At 35.6% G+C, this 6,001-nt stretch overlaps 1 non-coding gene across 1 annotated transcript; it reads left to right on the top strand.

Annotated features, from left to right (window-relative positions):
• Positions 1 to 541: 541 nt before the first annotated feature.
• On the top strand, positions 542 to 648 carry LOC133807594 (small nucleolar RNA R71). Its single transcript, XR_009879497.1, has one exon. It is a non-coding gene; the product is annotated as a small nucleolar RNA R71 (small nucleolar RNA).
• Positions 649 to 6,001: the final 5,353 nt, after the last annotated feature.

Here is a 6,001-nt window from a genome sequence, read left to right as displayed (position 1 = left end):
GTTTTGTGTGTTGTATTGGTGCCCTTGATTCATTTGGGGTTGGTTTTGTCTCCATGAAAAGTTCGGATGGTTTCTCCAATTTGGATTGTAGATGGATGAAAATGGGCTATCATTTGGTTTCCCATAAGCATGAAGTGCATTGGCCTCCTCAGAAAAGGCTTCTTGGTAGGAAGGACATGATTGAGCATTATGGCATGGACTAGAACATATGGAACAAACATCTTTTCTTGGTTGTATTGGAGAGTTTATAGTTTGGCTTATGGCTAAAGCTTCTACTTTTCTCGCTAATTTATCTAAAGATGTTCTTAAGTCTACTTCTTCTTTTACTTCATACCTTCCTCCTCTTTTTGGTGAATTAGTTGACCTAGACCTAGGATCAAAATAATTCCATTGTTGTGAATTGACAGATAAATCTTCAAGGGCGTCCCACGCCTCTTGTCCTTGAAATTTTAAAAAATTTCCAGTATGCATAGATTGAATCATTTGACGATTAGAGGGAGTCAAACCATCATAAAAATATTTTACAAGTCTCCATTTTTCAAAACCATGATGAGGACATTTTAATAATAAATCTTTAAATCTTTCCCAACATTCATAAAACTCTTCATTATCTTTTTGAAAAAACTCGGAGATTTCTCTCCTTAGACTATCAGTTTTAGACATAGGAAAAAATTTCAGTAAGAATTTATTATAAAGTTGATCCCATGTAGTTATAGACCCCGTGGGAAGGGAATTTAACCAAGCTTTTGATTTGTCTTTTAATGAAAAAGGGAACAATCTTAGTTTGACCGACTCATCAGAAAAATTTTGAAATTTAAATGTTGAGCAAATTTCTAAGAAATCTTTGACATGCATGTAAGGATCCTCTCTATCTAACCCATAAAAAGATGGCAATAATTGAATGATTGCGGGTTTAAGCTCAAAATGAGTAGCAGAAGTAGTAGGTAAAACAATGCATGAAGGAGCATTAGATGAAATAGGTGCAAAATATTCAAGCAAAGTTTTTTCAGGCACAACATTTTCATCAACAGGATTAGCAATAGGTTTCATGCTGCTCAAATTTTTACTAACACTTTCAATTTCAAACAAAGATAAACGTCTTTTTACTAATCGTTTTTTAGAGTTACGTTCCCAATGATGCATACAATTTTCATAAACAAGGCAACAAGGATAATCTCAAACAAGCAATTTTCTGATGTGGAAGATCAGTTAAAACCGCAACCACAGAGCATACTTAGAATTTTTAGAGATTTCACAATAATATAGTTCTTATGGTTTACTTGTCCCCAGGCCTATTTGATTCCACTTACTCGCGCACTACTAACAACACCCCGAGGTTAATTAGTACAGGCAGATTGGGAATTTTGTTCAAATTTCCTTTAAGCAAAAATTGCTTATGGTGAAAGGACAAGATTTAGGTTTCTTTTTTTTTTTCAAGTATTTTTCACAATATTACACTAAAATATTATAGAAGACAAAGAAAAATAAGTCAAAAATTAAAAAAAAACTAAAATTTAGGCAAGAGTAGGGAGGTATAGCATGCCATCAACCATAACAAAATTAAGGTAAAAATTAGGAGGCACAAGTGCCATCAACTAAAACATAAAATAAAAGACTAGGAGGCAAAATTGCCATCAACTAGCTAGGAGGCAAAATTGCCATCAACTAGTAACTTGCGGAAATTAAATAAAATAAAAATTACAACAAGATAAATAAAAAAATTACAACAAATGTTAGGAGGCACAAGTGCCGTCAACTAACAAAGAAATAAAAATAATAAAATTACAACAAAATTATAACAAAACTAGGAGGCACAAGTGCCGTCAACTAAAAAAAACAATAAATATAAATATATAAGTAAGTTTTTTTTTTATGGGTGGTAGAACCGTCTCAAATTTTCTTTTTATCTTTTTTTTTTAGTTTTTATAGATATATTTATTTTTTTAGTTTTTTTTTAAGTGCAAAAAATTAAAATAACTAGTAGAAGAATTGACTAACCTTGAGATAAATTTCGTTCCTTTTCTCTTGCAACTCCCCGACAACGGCGCCAAAAACTTGATGGACCCAAAACGGGTATGTTTAAAAATTTATAAATCGCAAGCGCACGAATCGTTCATATAGAATAGTGATCGTGTAAGCAAGGATGTCGAACCCAAAGGAGTTGTCTAAAATCGAAAAGAGAAAACTATTTTAAATCAAAAGTAATAAATTCTAACCTAGCTCCAAAGATTGATGAGTTTTAATATTATGAACATAAAATAAAAGATTGAAAAATAAAGCTATTTAAGAGAATAAAAATAAAGCAATAATGATTTGAAAATAAGTGTTAAAAGAAAAGATTATTAAGATACTAGAATCCACAAAGTGTAAGTTTAATAATATGTATTAGTATATTGATTCCCAAGTTTTAGTGATAGTTAAAATAATTCAAACTATCATTTTCTAAAAAGATTTATAATTTTAAGCACAAATTTCTTATAAAAAGATAGGATTTTTTTTCACTTTTCAAAATTATAATTTCAAAGCATTTAGTGTAAATCAATCTAATGAAATAACAAATAAATCAATGAACATTATTTATGAGGCAAAACATAATATTTTTGTTCTAAGCATGGATGTGTACAATTTAATGACACATCTTACACAAAGAATATTATGTTTATGCACTAATGAAGAACAAAGTGTAAATATGTTATAATAATCTAAAATACAAGATATTTAAGATGAAAGAAATATATGAAGAAGAAAAATCCATAAACTTGTTGCATTACAAGAGAAATCAACATACAACATAAATATTACCTAGTTACAAGTTGCTTCATCATGATCTTAATAATCTTATGAAAAAGATTAGAAGCACATAACTAGAGTAGAAATTACAAAATAAATGACATACATACTTGCAAAATGCTCTTGAAAAACCCAAATGGAAGAGAGAATGGTAGAGAGAAAATGGGAGAAAAAAGATGGTAACCAAAAATTAAGCATCCTAAAATGGTCTTGAAACTCCATATTTATAGTCAAAATGATATTATTAAAATAATCAATTTAAATTAATTAAATTGATTAGATTAATAAAATAAAATAAATATGGTATGTAGAGGTAAATTATAGGGTGTAATGATGATGTTGTGGTGAAAAATGTGTAGACAAAAGGGTAAAAAGTTGGCAATTTTGTCATAGGGGACAAAATGCAAAATGATGGGCTCAAGAGGTGTTGTATGGTAGTAACAGGCGGCTGGGGAGCTTTGGGGCCTGCTGGGCGAGCTGGGGACCTGGGCCGGTTGGGCTGGACAAGAGGACAGGCCCACGGTGGTCTTGGCTAGGCAGAATTTGGTGCTTGGCATGATGGTGGCTGCTGGGTGATGTAGAAGCCGAATGCTGAGAGAAAATGGGATAGGTGGCAGCTGGATGGAGGCTTGCTGGAGGCATTGGAATTGTGTGATGCTAGCTGAGATGAAAGCTTGCTGCTGGGTCGTTGAAGGCGTGGAGGCAGGCTTCTTGGTGCTGTAGCAGGCAGGCCTGGGCTAGGAGATGGGCCTTGGTTAAGGCATTTCAAGAATGTCACTTTTATCATAGATTTCCTTTAAACAAAAAAATGCAAATTAATTTCTATAAAATAGTATAAATTAACTTCAAATAAATATTTTCAACATACAAATACATCTCATTAATTTAAAGAAAATATTAATTTAAACTTAATTTGTTTTGACACTTAAGTTGAATAAATATGCATTTATTTTTACCACTAAACACACAACAATAATTCAAATAATTAAATTACAACATATTACAATATAATAACTATAAAAACATACAAATATATATAAAATCAAAATAAGCCCAATAAATTCAAAATTACTTTAAAATTTAATAAATCAATTAAAAACTCAAGAATTAAGCAACAATTAGCACATAAAAAGTGGTAAAATAACTCTATTTTGTAGAGTTATCAAACCTCCGGTTTTTTAGGGCAGTGTAGATCCTGCCAAGGCAGAACAATGGATGAGCATGATTACCACTATCCTTGACTTTATGAGGGTAACTGGTAATGAGAGGGTGGCCTGTGCCACTTATATGTTTTGGGAGGATGCCCGGATTTGGTGGGAGGTGATTACCCAGACCAAGAATTTAAATGCCCTGAGATGGGAGGAGTTTCAAACTCTGTTTAATGAGAAATACTATAATGATGCTATCAGGGTAGTTAAAGCTGAGGAATTCATTAGGCTACTTCAGGGAGGTTTATCAGTCACTGAGTATGCCTTAAAGTTTGATCATTTGGCAAAGTTTGCCATGGAGCTGGTGCCCACTGATGGGACCAGGAGAGAGAGATTCTTGTAGGGGCTACAGCCCAGATTAGCCTGTGATGTTCGTATCACCACTGTGGCTGGGGTTACTACCTATGCACAGGTGGTTAAGAAGGCACTCACAGCTGAGAGTGCAGAGAACAGGATCTGGCGTGATAGTGCAGCTAGAAAGGATTTCAGGAGGACAAGTCCTCCATTTGTGGGTTCAGGTACGGGTGTTGGCCCCAGTGATCAGAAGAGGAAGGTTCCTGACACCTTCCCAGTTCCAGGTCCTGATAGGCGGCCCCGTGGTATTTCAATGGGTCGTACAGGTGGTGGTGAAGCCTGGAAGTCCTATCCTGAGTGCCCAAGATGCAAGAGGCATCACTTGGGAGAGTGTAGGGCAAAGGCCTGCTTCTCATGTGGAGTAGTAGGTCATCTTAAAAAGGATTGCCCTAAGGCAAGAAAGGAAGAACCCAGGAAGGCAGACAGCTTGGCCCCAGCTCGAGTGTTCGCATTGACACAAGCAGAAGCTGAGGCTTCTCCCTCAGTTGTTACAGGTCAGCTTCTTAGTGCTGGAACCCCTTATAATGTCTTGATTGATTCTGGTGCTACACATTCTTTTGTTGCAAGTAGTGTTATTGATAGATTGTGTAAACCCTGTGATTTTTATACTGTGAGGTTTGGTACTTTGCTACCCACTGGAGAGTTAGTGGTATCCAGGAGATGGGTTAGATCTTTGCCAGTGACAGTAGAGGGCAGAGAGTTATCAGTGGATTTAATAGAGTTGGTTATGATTGACTTCGATATGATATTGGGTATGGACTGGTTGGCAAAGTATGGGGCAACCATTGATTGCAGAAGGAAGATGGTCACCTTTGAGCCTGAAGGTGAGGATCCTTTTGTATTTGTTGTTGCTATGCATGGACCTCGCATTCCTATGATTTCTGCATTGAGGGCTAGGGATTTATTGCAAGGAGTTTGCATTGGATTCTTAGCCAGTGTGGTTGATACTACTCAGGTCATGCCAGAGAGACCAGAAGAGACTAGACTTGTATGTGAGTTTCTGGATGTGTTTCCAGAAGATTTGTCAGGATTGCCATTACACAGAGAAATTGAGTTCATTATAGAACTGGCACCAGGGATGGAGCCAGTGTCTAGAGCGCCTTACAGAATGGCCCCAGCTGAGTTAAAAGAATTAAAAGTACAGTTGCAAGAGCTGTTAGATTTGGGTTTTATCAGACCTAGTTTCTCACCTTGGGGTGCACCAGTTCTGTTTGTGAAAAAGAAGGATGGTTCTCTGAGGATGTGTATTGATTACAGGGAATTGAATAAGCTGAAAATTAAGAACAAGTATCCTTTGCCAAGGATAGATGATCTGTTTGATCAATTGCAAGGCAAGAAGGTATTCTCTAAGATCGACCTTCGTTCTTGTTATCATCAGTTGAGGGTTACGGAGGGAGACATACCGAAGACTGCTTTTTGTACCACGTATGGGCATTATGAGTTCCTAGTTATGTCTTTTGGATTGACTAATGCCCCTGCTGCTTTTATGGATCTGATGAACAGAGTGTTCAAGGATTATTTAGACCAGTTTGTGATCGTCTTCATCGATGATATTCTGGTGTATTCTCAGACTGAGTCAGAGCATGAGCAGCATCTAAAGTTGGTTCTACAGAGATTGAGAGAACACAGATTGTTTGCTAAATTCAAGA

The sequence above is a fragment of the Humulus lupulus genome, chromosome X, assembly GCF_963169125.1.
Source record: "Humulus lupulus chromosome X, drHumLupu1.1, whole genome shotgun sequence".
Lineage (NCBI taxonomy): Eukaryota > Viridiplantae > Streptophyta > Magnoliopsida > Rosales > Cannabaceae > Humulus > Humulus lupulus.
Note: the sequence above shows the minus strand (reverse complement) of the source record. Positions and strands in the feature narration are given on the sequence as shown.